Here is a 14,989-nt window from a genome sequence, read left to right on the forward strand (position 1 = left end):
GCCCGGCTGGGCGGGGCCCCTTGGCTAGTCCAACATCACTTAGTGCTTTGTGGGAGCCACTCCCAGCGGGAGAGCACTTAGCTCTAGTAATTGGCCAAGCAGGCTCATCATTAATTCATGCCAAATTGTATTTCTTCTTTTGAGAAGGGCGGGGGGTGGGGGACGGGTGGAGAGAGAGAGGGAGAGAGGGAGAGAGAGAGAGAGAGAGAGAGAGAGGAAGAGTAGAAGTCGGTGGGGTTAAATGAGTTTCTGAAGGAAACAGTCTGTTTCAGGGCTTGGTTGAAGCAGTTTCTTCTTGGGATTGGGAAGACTGAGGATTCATTTGCTAATTTACTGTTGACCTGAGCAAGTCACTTTCCCTCAGGTGGTCTTAGTTTCCTAATCTGTGGTAGGACACAATAACCTGAGATCTATGTTCCTCAGAGGATGGCTTTGAGGGCTGAATCCAGATAATGAGGGATGAGTACTTTTCAGATGTTCATTTCAACAGGCTAAGGGAGACGGAAGCCATTTACATTTAACGTAATTATTGATGTGGTTAGGTTTCAGTCTATCATTTTTTGGGCAGTATCTTTTGGATAGTTTTTATAGTGACTCTATTTTATTTCTTTTGTTGTCTTATCAGCTCCTTGGTGTGTAATTTTAATGGTTACCTTAGGGTTTATAGTACACATCTTTAACATTGCAGTCTGCTTTCAAGCGTTGTTGCAGCACTTCACATGTAGTATAAAACCTTACCATAGTATACCTCCCCTTTTTCCTCCTTGCCCTTATGCTAATTTAGTCATACATTTTACTTGTAAACTTCATAATACATTATTATTATTTTCATTGAAACAACTATCCTTTAAAGAGATTTAAATCATATTTTTAAAATCTTATAAAGTCTGGTATTCTTCATCTCGTTGTGAGGATTTATATTTCCATTTGGTTTCATTTTCCTTCTGACTGAAGGACTTCCTTCAATATTTTTTATACTGCTATTCTGCTGGTGGTGAATTATTTTGGCTTTTATATGTCAGAAAAAGATTTATTTTGTCTTCACCTTTGAAAGGTATTTTCATTGGGTATAAGATTCTAGGTTGACAGATTTCTTTTTATACTTTAAAGATGCTGCTCCATTGTTTCCTGGCTTCATTATTTCTCTTTAGAACTCCTTTTCACCTTATCTCTGTTTCTCTTTTACAACATTTCTTTTCTCTATGGTTGCTTTTAAGATTTTTCTTTTATTACAGGTTTTGAGAAATTGGATTATGAAGTGCCTTGGGGTAATTTTCTTAATTTTTCTTGTGTTTGGGGTTCATTGACCTTCTTGGATCTATGAGTTTATAGTTCTCATCAAAGTTGGAAAAATTTGCAGCCATTATTTCTTCAAATAATTTTTTGGCACCCCTCCTCCTTCAGGCACTGCCATTATACATATATTAGGTTTCTTGAGGTGGTCCTGTAGATCACTGATGTTCTTTTCATTCTAAAATTCCTTCTTTTTATCCTGTGACTTATTTTGAATAGTTTCTATTTTTTTCAACTTTACTATTTTTTTGCAAGGTCTAATCTGTCTGTAATTCATTCACTCCATTGAAATTTTCATCTCAGACATTGCAGTTTTCTCCTCTGGAAGTTTAATTTTGATCCGTTTTAATGTCTTTCATGACTACTTAATTTTTTCAACAGAAAGAATACAGTCATAATAATTACTTATTGTCTATATTTCCTAATTCTAATATCTGTGTCAGTTCCGATTGACTATGCGCCTTCTCAATGTAGGTTCTATTTTTCTGCATTTTTACATGCTTTGTAGTTTTTGACTGAATTCCAGACATTGTGAATTTTACCTTGTCTTGGGCTATATATTTTTATATTTCTTTAAGTATTCTTGAGATTTGTTCTGGGATGCAGTTAAGTTACTTGGAAACATTTTGATCCTTTTGGGTCTTTATTTTAATATTTGTTAGGCAGGATCAGAGCAGCTCGTGGTCTAGAGCAAATTATTCCTCATGACTAAGAGAAGACTCTTCTGAGTACTCTACCCAATGCCCTGTGAATTATGATTTTTTTCAAGTTGGCTGGTAGGAACAGAAACTGTTTCTGATCCTGTGTGGGTACTGGGCTCTGATAGGTCTTTCCCGGGCCTCATGTAGTTTCTTCACACATAGGCACTCATTGTTCAGTGGGAAACCTTCGCAGATTTCTAGAATTCTCTCTTTGTGCAGTGCTGTCTTTCTCTCCAGTACACTTTCCTGTGAACTCTAGTAGTTTTGCTCTCCTGGGATTCTCAGCTCTGACTCTACAATTCAGGGAGTCCACCAGATTCTCCTTCCCTGTGCTGAGGCCTGGAAATTCTCAAAGCAGAAATCTGGGGGCAATGGTAGGGCCCACCTTGCTTGTTTCTCAAGATGATTATTGTTCTTTGAGAAACAGTAAAAACTATTGTTGCTTCATGTCCACTGTTTTGAAAACCATTGTTTCATATAATTTGTCTTTTTTTTGGGAGTGGGGTTGTTTTACATGAGAAGGCAAGTCCTATCCTTGTTACCACCTTGCTTACAAGTGGAAGTTCACAAAGAGGCAGGAAATGAGGATCTTTTAAATAAACCATGCTCGTATACCTAAGCCTCGATAGTGTGGGATTCCTAGGGCCGGTTACAGTAAGGTTTGATAGTCAGAGTGGAGGACAGCAATAAAGAGGCCAAGGTCCTAAGTCCTGGAATTTGTCCCTGATTATCCTGCTACTTATAATTTTTAGAACAGAATCCAAAATTTCTATCATATTGTTCAGGATTCTTCCTAATGCAGGCACCTCCAGAAGGGCTCCCCAGAGACAATAAATAATGAATATCATAAATAAGTAAATTACATATAGTATGTTGGTATGTAATAAGTGATATTGCCTATGAAAGTCATCACCACTGTGCCTGACACACGGTAGGTAGCTAAGAACTCTTTCTAAGAAAGCCAAAGAAGATTTCTTCATATTGGGAAGCCAATGGGAGCCAAGTCTTGAAGAATGATAAATTCACCAGGTACAAGAGGGAGCAGTATCTGGCATAGGAATAAACAAGATTAAAGTTTGGATATGGGGGATATGTTTGGGAAGTGGCCATGGTCCTGTCCCTGACAAACCCACGCAGTTCCTATGGAGCGAATGCATCAAGCTTTCAGGGCTGGCAGCTGGAAGTTGTGTCAGCACCACGGAGAGTTCCGAGGGAGGCCAACCTTAAAGGGGAGCACTGGCTGCTCATCAGCTGATTTACCTGGTCAACTCAATCCCAAGCCAGAGTGACTCTGTCTAAAATTCAGGCAAGGCTGATATCTTTTTTTTTTTTTTTTCGGGATGGAGTCTCGCTCTGTTGCCCAGACTGGAGTGCAGTGGCACGATCTCAGTTCACTGCAACCTCTGCCTCCTAGGTTCAACGATTCTCCTGCCTCAGCCTCCTGAGTAACTGGGATTATATGCATGTGCCACCATGCCTGGCTAATTTGTGTGTTTTAGTAGAGAGAGGGTTTCACCACGTTGGCCAGGCTGGTCTTGAACTCCTGACCAAAGTGATCCACCTGCCTCAGCCTCCCAAAGTGCTGGAATTAAAGGCGTGAGCCACCACGCCAAGCCCAGGCAAGGCTGATATCTGAATTTGACTTCAGAATTGGAAGCTAGTCGTCCCCCATCTTACATCTCTTGCTGTTGGAGTAGTTGGCAGAATCTTGTAGCACTGAAATCTTTGGACTGTTATCTGAAGATCCAGGTTTGAATCCTAGTTCTATCAGTAAGTAGCTGTGCAGCTTTAGATGGATGAGTTAGTTTCTCATCCATAAAGTGAGAAAAATGATACTTATCTGATAGTGGCATTATGAGGACTAAGTAGGAAAGAGCTAGTAAAGCAACATAGAAACATAGAGGATACCTTCCAATACTTTGCTGTGGTGTGAGTGAAACCTTTAGCAATGTTAGACCCTCTCTGGAGGTGATGTATAGGATTTCAGAGTTGATAAGGGAGAAAGGACATTCTAGGCAGAGAGAACAGCAGGAGCAAAGGCAGGAAGGCATGAAAGTGAATGACTTGGCCAGGAAATAGAGAGTAGTTTAATGAGACTGATGTTATTCAGCTGCCACTTTTATTCTGAGGCCTCCTGAACCACTATTTTCAGCACAGAGCACTCTCTTGAACTCCTGACTTTATTTCCAGCTGGTCTATTGTGCATCCCTGTTGAAAGTTCAACATGCACCTCTAACCCATCTTTCCAAAACAGAATTCATCTCTTTCCTCCAACGTACTGTCTTCAGATAGTAAGTCAGAAGGAAGAAGTGTGACTTATGAATAGTCTTAAATTGGGTGAAAGTTGTCTTAAAGAATATGGTGACCTTATTCTCCTTTCCAACTAAGAGCAGAAAATGAGACTGGTTTAAACTGAAGCATGAGATAATTGGGTTAGAGAAAGGAAGGACTTCCAATATTGTAAATTGTAAGGAACTCAGAAGGACTGACCAAAAGAGGTCACACAATTCTCTCCCCTGAAGAAGAGGAGACATTATCGTCTAGCTAAGATACTTTTTCTCATCATCGCTATTTAGTAACTATTACAATAATTGAATTATTAATATTCTTTTAACAACAGTTTATATTTGTATAGAACTTTACAGCTTATAAAAGGTCTAATTCGATCTTAATTGCCACCCTATGAGGTTATGAAGATAAGGATGATTAACTCATTGCCCCTCTGCCCTCATTTTACACATGAAGAAACTGAAACTGCAAGCCACAGAAGTGATGCAATTGGCAAGAAATCAAGTGGTGCAGCCAGGAACAAAACTATGTCTCACAGCTCACACCCAGACCTATACTTTTTTTCCCCCCCATAGAGCACTCTGGCTGTCAACTGAAAACAGTAGTAGCAGCAGCAGTAGCAGCAGCAGCAACAACAACACCAACAACAATGAGAGCTGTTGAATATATAACTAAAGATCCAGAGTCCCTCTTTCCGGTTTCTGGTGTTAGTTGCTACAAGGAGTGGGAGAATGAAGATCTGACCTCAAGAGCTTTTGTTCAAAGTTCCAAGGCTAAGCTATTAGAAGGGAGAGAGGGCCTGATGCCATGTCATCTCTGACCAAGAGAATTGGTAGAATAGAAATAATCTATCTCTCATGTGGTCTAGGACTTGACAATTTACATAGCAGTTTTATATCCTCTATTTCATGTGACATGCTCCCTGTGATGCATGTGTCATTGTTACCACCCACTTTCCAGATAAGGAGAGATGGGGAGGTTCAGAGAGGTAAATGGATTTGCCTGAGGCCATTGGTCAGTGACTGAGCTGGGATAGGAATTACCTTCTCTGGTCTCTTGATCTAAACTCTTTCTCTCACTCTTTCTGCTGCATCTCTGTTGCCTCTGCGTCTAGCCAGATCCAAAAACAAATCCTGTAATTGAGTTGGAATGCGGGTGCTGGGGCCCAGGAGACAACGTTTTCTGCTTTTCAATCTGTTCTTAATTGATTAAAGTGATGAAATAAGGAAGAGGCCCAGAAGGGTGGATGTTTTCCATCAGTGAGTCAGGGGAACGTGCAGAGGCAGAAGGTCAGGAGGAAGCTGCTGTTGCTCCAGCAACTTCACCCACTCTGGCCAAGTCCCCACAGATGTGCTGGTGGGGGAGACCTTCTTAGAGCTGCCCCAAGTGTAAAATAAATCAGAAAAGAGCAGGCCCTACTGGAGACTCTCTCCGTCCTCATAATGTTGTCTCTGACTACCTGAGCACCTTCGCTCTTATCTGACAAATGTCCAGTGTCTAAGGGAGAGACCCAGTGAAGGCAGGAGGGGGCCTAGCTCAGCCTGAGAAGGGTCAGGAAAGGTTTTCTAGAGAAGGTGACACTGGCACCTGAGACTTGAAAGCTGAAAAGAAGTGATCTGGGAAAGGGGGGTGAGGAGGAGAAAGTGTTTTCCAGGTGAAGGAAATAGCAGGTGGGAGGTTTGGAGATGAGAGAGGGAATGGCTGGAGCCATCAGGTGAAGAGATGAGGCTGGATTGGCAGAGGGGTTGGCAGTGCTGGTATCCAGAGGGCCTTCCAGGTCAGGTTGTTATGTCTCCTCTGAGGAAGGGTCCTGATTGTTAGCACAATTTCTTTGGTTAGGCATAGAGAATGGATTGCAGGAGAGAGTGGCAGCCCAAGGCAAGTAATGAAAATGCTAGAGAGTTGGTGGGGTCTGAGTAGGGGGCAGTGGGAATATGGATCAAGTGATAGAGAGATAGAGGGACAGATGGAATGGAATCTTTTTTTTTTTATTTGTTTGTTTGAGACAGTGTCTCACTCTGTTGCCCAGGCTGGAGTGCAGTGATGCAATCACGGCTAACTGCAGCCTTTGATCTCCTGGATTCAAGCAATCTTCCCACTTCAGCCTCCTGAACAGCTGGGACTTCAGGCATGTGCCACCATGCCCATAGGATAATTTTAATTTTTTTTTTCATTAGAGATGAGGTCTTGCTATGTTGCCCTGAATGGTTTCAAACTCCTGAGCTCAAGCGGCCCTCCCACCTCAGCCTTGCAAACTGTTGGGATTGCAGGTATGAGTCACCACATCCAGACTGGAAAATAATCTTATTAGACTAATGGACCTTCTGGTGCATGATGCCTGGATGGTGGGTGAAGGAAGGAAGAGGAAGAAGCTGGCTTGGTCCAGGCCTTTGTGACTTGGCCCAGGTGGCCACTACAGACAGCTGTCTGTGTACAGTGTACAGAGGGCGATGTTCTTGAATTGCTGTTCCTACCCAGACTGTTTGCTTGTCATTTGTACTAGTCAGGTTCTCCAGGGAAACAGAACCAGTGGAGTACACATGCACACATGTACACACACAAAATAAGGAATTATGATGCGGTTATGGAAACTGAGAAGTTCCATGATCTGTCTCTGCAAACTGAAGACTCAAGAATGCCAGTGGTGTGATTCTGGTCCAAGTCCAAAGGCCTGAGAACCAGGGGAACCATTATGTAAATCTCAGTCCAAAGGCTGGAGATGACTGATGTCCTAGCACAGGCATGCAGGCAGGAAGGGGATGAATTTTCCCTTTTTCTGCTTTTCATTCTATTTAGGCTCTCAGTGGATTGGATGAGGCCCACCCACATTGATGAGAGCAGTCTACTTCTCTGAGTGTAATGATTCAAGTGCTAATCTCATCCAAAAACATTCTCACAGAAATGCCTGGAAATAATGTTTAATCTGGGCACCTTTGGCCCAGTCAAGCTGGCATATAAAATTAACCATCATACGATCTATAAGGCAAAAACTTTTCTGTGCCAGGCTCTGTGCTGGGCATTGGGCATGCAGTGATGATTCAGAACCAGACCTTGTCTTCCAAGTTGGGAGACAGGCACATAGCAGTGATGACAACATGGTGTGCTGTGGCTGAGACAGAGGAGTTTCAGGATCCCAGAAGGGGAACCTAAAGGAGGGCAGGGAGGCTTCCTGGAACAGGTGACTCCTGAACTGGTTCTTGAAGTCTGATAGGAGTTAGCTGGGTGATTGAGGGAGAGTAGAATATTCTGAGGACAGAAAGGAAGTTGTGAAAGAGAATGGTATGATCAGCAGGAGGTATATAGGTGGAGCCAGGTATGGGGAGAGGGAGACAGGTGGGGTTGGGCTTTCCTGGCCTGGTTCTTTGTGTCCTCTGTTCTTTCAACTTATGATGTTTTTCTCTTTGGCTCACATTACACTACCCCTCAAGGTCTACTTTAAATTCAAACATCTCGAAGCCTTCCTTGTCAAAAGTAATTTGTAGGGCACCTACTAAGTGCTCTTTATATCTTTCATTTTATTAATTCATTAAGGCATCCCTGTGAGGTCAGCAGTTCAGTTCAGTTCAGCATACCTCTGGTCCCTGCTATGTGCCATGCCCTAAAAATATGGAGATAAATCAGATATTACAGCTCACATTCTAGTGGAGAAGACACGCCTATTAACAGATATTTTTAATACAAACAATATTGGGTGCTATTATCTCAATTTTGCAAAGAAGAAACTCAGACATTTACTTATTAACTGATTTTGCCCAGGATCATATAAGTAGTAAAACCCTGCTGTAGGTAGAGTTGAAGTCAGTGCTCCATCCTCTGCTCCAGTCAACTCCCATGGCACTTATCACGGTCTGTCTGGGTAGGATGTATCACTAAAGAGGTGCTGATAGTTTGCCTTACCCTGGGACTTGGTTTCGAGCTCAGTGAAAGCAGGATCCAGTGTTGTAAAGTGGTTTTGCAGAGAGAGAAAGCTTGAGAAGAGGATGGGACTAACATTTAGAAAGTGTCTACCACGTGTCAGCCTGTTGTTCTGATGCCAGTCCCACTTCCCACCTTTGTGCCCCTTCCTCTGAACAGCTTCCCACATCTTCCCACTATTATCTGCCCTGGCTCTTTTCTTTTCTCTTGGTCATTGCCTGTTCACTTGTCTGTCTTCCCCACTTGATCAGGTTGAAATCTTCAGAGTCCATCATAGTGTGTGGACTGTAATCAGAGTTCAGTAATCGTGAATTGGATTGACAGAATTCTTACTGGCCATGCTCTGACAGAGGGTCTGCTTGTGTCTCTGTCAGTATTTGTGGGTGTTGAGTCTGTGGGTTAACTGTGTGGGCCCACCATAGTTTGCATGGTGTGTGTAGCTCCTGTGTGGGGCCTTGCACTGACTTCCTGCATGTTCACTATAAGGGTATTCCCACCCCCTTCTGAGCCCTATGCCTCCTCCCATCATTAGCATCTTACCCTGGCCAGTCGTAATGTCCCTCTCTGTCAGAAATATATTTCAGGGTAACTTGTGTCTCCTAGCCATGATTAAAATACTTCTGAACACCCTTGGGTGTGGAGCCTGGTCTCTTGGTGCATATCAAGTGCCTGCATTTGCCAGCTGAGCTCCCCAGCTCTATTTCTGCTGACAATGAGGTCAGGCCCAGCTTGGTTTTAAAGGTGAGTGGACAGTAAATGATAAAACTACACTCAACCTTTTGCGCAGTCCACAGCTCTGAAAGCACTCCAGCTGGTTTACAACTTCTCTAAGGGGCTGAACTTTTGCGGGGAGGGTTGGAAAGGTATGAATTTAGAAAATGTTGTCTTCAGACAGTTTGTATTTCTGGGTGTTTAAGAAAGTCTCCCCACGCACCCCAAGCTGATCATTGTGTTTTAATGACTCAAAATCATGAATATTAAACCAAGGGAAAGTTGACAGTATTTAAATGAGCATCATTAAGAGACACATAAATTAACAGGGTTTTTAGTTCTTGTGGAACTGCCGTTTCAATGTTAATTAAACAACCGGAGTGCTCAGGCGCTTTTGCAGCAAACTGTCCCCAAAGTGTGCTGTAGAATATCATTATGGGTGGCTGCCTTGCTGTTTAATTATTTCCAAGTTGATTTTTTTTTTCCCATTGCTGAAGTAGTTTTATGCTTGTCTTGCATTTGGAAAAGGTGATGGAGCTGAACCTCTAAGGAAGCTGTCAGTGTGATCTCTGTTGGCCGAGTGGTGAAGACCTGAGCTGAGCAATGCTTGTCCCTTTGTGCCAGCCTTCTGTGAAAGAAGCCCAGGTGCCCCTTTGGGTCTCCTGATGGGCTGGTCCCTGACTGTTAATTCAGGGTGTCTAGGGGGTACCTGGCTCCTTAGTTGCCGACCATCTTACTCTTAGAAAGTTGGGGGTCTGAATTTGGATGGAGCCCTTAGATGCAGAAGGAAAGGCAGAGAGTGTCAGATTAGGGGAAGGGGTAGCAAAGGTTTCCATGACTATGCTTGAGGCTGTGTGGGGTGGGGGAGCCAGGAGCCCTGGGATCTGCTCTTGATTCTATTTGATCTGAGTTAAGTGACCTTGAGGCATTCCCTTCCCCTCTCTGGCATCAGTCTCTTCAACTATAACATGACAGGGCTAGATTAGATCATGCATTCTCAAAGAGGGTGATGTTGCCCTCAAGAGGGCAAAAAGTGGTTCTTGGGAGGGTGGGAAGAGTGTACTCTTATTTTAATGTGTAAAACAATAAATGTGCATTACATAAACAGGTACGTAATTTATTTGTGGTGTTAAAAAAGACTGAGAAATACTGGAATGGATGAACTCTAGGAGCTTCATCTTTAAAGAAAGTCCCCTGTGAGGTGGATCCCCAGATGGTCACATTCCCTGGAATATGGAAATGGTCTTTATCATTACCTGTGTAAACTTGATTGGGCTCTTGTCTCCTGGGCGTCAGGGGCCTAGTCTGTCAAATGAGACCATTCATCTCTTACCAGTCCAAAGGTTGGGGGCTGGACTAAAGGAACTTTAGAAGTCAGTGAAGCAGCCTGGTGGAGAAGGATGAAGTCCTGGGTCCCAGTGTGTGGCTTTTGAAACCAGCCTGCTGGCACCAAAGCTTGACTCTAGCACTTAAAAGCTGTGTAAACTTGGGTGAGTTCTCAACCCCTTTAGCAAAATGTGATTGTGCACAGTACTTCATGGGGTTGTTGCGAGGATCAAGGCAGTCAGCATAAAGAAAGAATTTCATGGGGTCTGACACACAGTAAGGGCTCACTAAGTGTTGATTATACACATCATTGTTAACATTTGTTTGTTTTATTGTTATTCCTGAGTGGCATTGACTGAGTTGCTGAGCCCCTCTGGGTCTGGGTTTCACGGTTCACAACTGAGACATGTTTCATGGCTTCATCGTATTTTTGCACACACCTTTTTTCTCTCTAGAATGCCCTTCTGCCTGTGTCTCCTGGCCAAATTTCCACTCATCCCTGAAGTCGCTTCTCAGCAATCATCTCCCTAGGAAGTTTCCTTGGCCTTCTCAAATAGACTTAGGTGTTCTCCTCTGGGCTCACATGTGGTATACCTCTGCCCCCCTCCTTCATTTCTGCTGTTTATTTTTGTGTTGCTTTCCTGCACCCTTCCCTCCTTCACCTCCTCCAAATTTTTGCTCAGATGTCACTTTCTCCATGAGGCCTTCTTTGACCACCCAGTCTAAAGCTACCACCCAAGACATTGCTCATTGCTTCCCTTGTTATTCTTCCTACACATTTTATGTTCATCCCCTCACCAGAATGCAAACTCTGAGAGGGCATAGATTTAGGTCTGTTTTAGTTACTGCTGCAACCCTAGCATCTAGAAGAGCACCCCACATAACAGACAATATTTGTTGAACAAATAAATGAATGAAGTGGGCTTCCCTCTTACAGCATTCCATGCTGAATGTTGGAAATATTTGTAAGACCAGTTTGCTACTAGATGGTGCTATGATTCATGGACCCAAGACCAGCTGAATCCCACTGTGGTGAAGCCTCCTTTTCCTTCTTTTCTCCCTTCAGTGTTTCTAAGGATATTACTGCATAGAGTGGGGACTAGTAAATCAACTGGAGGGCCCAAATGTGCTTTACTCTAAACTGAGGTTTTCATTCCAATGCCTAGTACCAAGGACCCCAGGGAACTGAGCTGGGCTGCTGGGCATGCGCCCTTCATGTAGCTCATTAGGATTGCACTTCCCCACACTACAGCAGGCTACCAATGCCCAAATCTATGTCTCATATCTTACCACTGTGATTCAAGGAAATATTAACCCAATGCCCAGGAAAGTGGAGGGAGTGAGTAAGAGAGAGGGGGGCTTACCCCTATGCCCAGTGCCAAGCTGACCCAGTTGCAGTGGGAGGATGGGGTAGAGAGGCCCCCCCAAGGAGAGATGCTTGGACAAACAGCTTCTCTTTTAGAATATTTTAATATACATTTATTCATGATATATCCTCTAGGGTGGGTTTATTTAACATCATAGGGCAAGATTCCAAATACAATGTTAAATGGAAAAAAGAAAAAAGTTAAATGGAAAAAAGAAAAAAGAAAACTATCTATCTATCTATCTATCTATCTATCTATCTATCTATCTATCTCTATGTATGTATGTATGTATGTATGTATGTATGTATATACTGGAATGAAGTCCAGTCAAATGCTTCTGAGAGCTCTAAATGTCCATCAGGTTGCACATTAAAGCACCTGTGGTAGGGGGCCAACAGGAGCTTGGGCAACAGAAAACAGCCTGGAATTGGAGTGTCAATATCAGGCCTAAGCTGATAGAGTAGGGCCTTTAACCTCTGTAGAAAGGTGATCACCTGGGGTGAGGACACAGTGTGAAAAGAGCACAGTATTGGTTTTTTCCAGAAAGGGTTAAAGCCTGGGTCTGGAGATGAACTGGGGTTTCTTGCCTTTGGTCTTAAATTTCTGGCTGGGCCCAGGTTTGCTCACTGGGTATCCCAAGGTAAAAGAGCTTCCAGCTAGGGGTAAAACTTTCAAAAGCCCTTTTATAGAAATTAATATTTATTTAATCCAGAGAAACCTTTAAAACTCAGGACTCCAAAGACAAAACATAAAGGAAAATTAATAAAACTATAAAATTTTTAGACATAATACTTATCAAGTTATTGGAATTACCCGTTTAATATATTTTCCCTATTGGACTGTAAGCCCCATGGGAACAAGTACCGTGTATATCTTTTTCATTGTTATTTGACTGGTGTCTGGCACATAGGAGGTGCTCAATAAATAATAATGGTAATGTATAAACAATAGGGAATTCACCATGCTTTCAGTGTTTGTTACGGTTATAGAAAATAATAACAACAATAACAAAAACTTTCTTTGGAATGTTTTCAATTCTTTCTTCTTTGTGTATGCCAGGATTAATGGAAGAAAGTTGATACACCTTGAAGTGTATTGGGAAAATTGCCACAGCACTTTGCAAATTCTCCCATCATGAGGTGGAATGCATTTCAGGCTGGCTTTGTGACTTGCTTTGGCCAATAAAATAAATGACACTGGGTGAGTTATAAGCCTAGTTCAAGAGGCCTTGCAGCTACCTCTCTTGTTCTTCTTGGAATACTGAGACTACCGTCATGTGACCAAGCCCAGGCTAGCCTCCTAGATGACAAAAAAAACACAGCTCAGTTGATACTCATAACCACAGACTTGATAGCCAGCCTATCTCCAAAGCAGAGCTTCCTGACTGACCTAAAGCTGTACACAGACAAATTAATGAGCCCAGCCAAGATCAGCGGTGGAATTGCCCGCCTGAGGATAGCCCGAATACAAACCTACAGAATCATGAGCTCTGTAAATGGATGTGTTAAGCCACTAAATTTTGGATGGTTTGTTACACAGCCATAGATAACCAGTAAAGATATTCAGAGGTAATTAGAAGGTGTTTCATCATATGCCCTGCCAATAGAAGCACAAGTAAAATAACCAAACAAAGCTCATTGGGAAATGTGTAATGCAAGTCATAATGCAGAAACAACATTTTCAAGAAGAACCATATTGAGAAAGTATTTTCACAGTAGGTAGCTGTCCAAGGGAGAGATTGCTGAAGCTTGGTGTTGGTGATGGTTGTGCATTGGCGGTGAAGGTCTAGAAGTTTCTCCAGTTCTTAAGGTACTGTTACCACAACTCTACTTCCTAGACCTCAAACAGGCTTTGCTCACTTATTCCTGTCATCTCAGTGCCACTGCAACTCTCGTGCCCAAAAGGGTCCCCAATACCTGTAGAAAAATATTCAGATTTCCTCTGTATGGTGTGACCTCAAAAGACTTTCTCATTCCCTTTCACATCCTACCACCATCCCACATACACTATGCCATCCAGACCAATCCCCCTAGTCTAAATACACCGCTTTTGTACCCCCTGTGTCTTCATATGTTGTCTCTCTACTTGGACCCCTCCTTCACGTGACACACCCACCCTTAGCCATCAAGGCACACTTATACAAATGTTACCTTCTTTGGGAAACCTTCACTGAGCTCTCTCAGCTCCCAGATTGTGATTATGGCAACATATCTCATTATGAGCTAAACTTCTCTCCTCTCCTTGTCTTCTTGCCTCCTCTCCTAAACTTTTCTCCTCTCTACTTGGAAACAGAGTCCCCATCTAGTTCCTTTTTCCAGGACAAATTCCCAGTGCATGACCTGGAATAGAGTAGGAAGTCAAAACTATTCTTTGAATAAACAAGTGAATGAAAACTAATATTTGAACAGAGTTTTGCAGCTTACAGAATATTTTTGCATCCATTGTTTCATATCAGATATTTTCATTAGATATTCCATTTTCCATATAAGAAAACTAAGTTCAGAGTGGTTACATAAGTTGTTTGAGGCTTCTCAGTGAGTGATTAGGAGGAGACAGGAATAAAGGCTTTTGAATTCCAAAACCCATAATGGTAAAACTTGTGTGGTTATTCACTCATATATTTATTGGACAGATATTTATTTTGTGACCACTCTGTTCCATTCCTGCTCACAATTCTCCACTTCTCCCCAGTGCTGCAAATCCTGCCAGGATCACTCTTTCTACACTTAGCTTCCTGCTTTGCCTTCACATTTGTTCCCCATGGGAAGTCTTCATTGAACCCAGGCTAAGTTAGGTACCTTATCTCTATTCCTATAAACTCCTAGATTTGCCTGTCATATTTCTGTCTTCTCCAGTGGTCTATGAGCAGTTTTAAGGCTTTGTGGGACCCCTCTACAATTCCCATACAACAGCAAGGTCTTGTCTGGTTGCAGTAAAATGAGGGGCCATGTGAAAGATGAGGCTTGGGGGTAGTCAACAGAGGGCAGAGGATGAAGGGACTTCTTAGTCATGTGAAGGGGCTTGGACTTTATCCTCAAGGCAGTCAGGAACTGGGGAAGAGTTTTAAGCAGGTGAAATGCAATCATTTAAGGCATAGAGGAAGTGGAACCCTTTTTTTTGTTTGTTTTTTTGTTTTTTCATGATCTGTGGTTTTCTTTTTAATTATCTTTAGTGTTGTAATCACACATAATTTTAAAATTTGTGTATATCTCTGCTACTTTAATCCTTTTAAGTTGGCAAAAGCACCATTCTCAAAAAAAATACACAGCTCTACAGTTTCATGTTTCTGAATGGCTGTTTAAAGACAATCCTAAATTATAACTTAGTTTGATTTAGATTGTAAAGAATTCAAGAGTGAAGTTTAACTTGCTACTATTTTAAAAGCAT

The sequence above is a fragment of the Rhinopithecus bieti genome, unplaced genomic scaffold (assembly GCF_001698545.2).
Source record: "Rhinopithecus bieti isolate Rb0 unplaced genomic scaffold, ASM169854v2 scaffold_6946, whole genome shotgun sequence".
Lineage (NCBI taxonomy): Eukaryota > Metazoa > Chordata > Mammalia > Primates > Cercopithecidae > Rhinopithecus > Rhinopithecus bieti.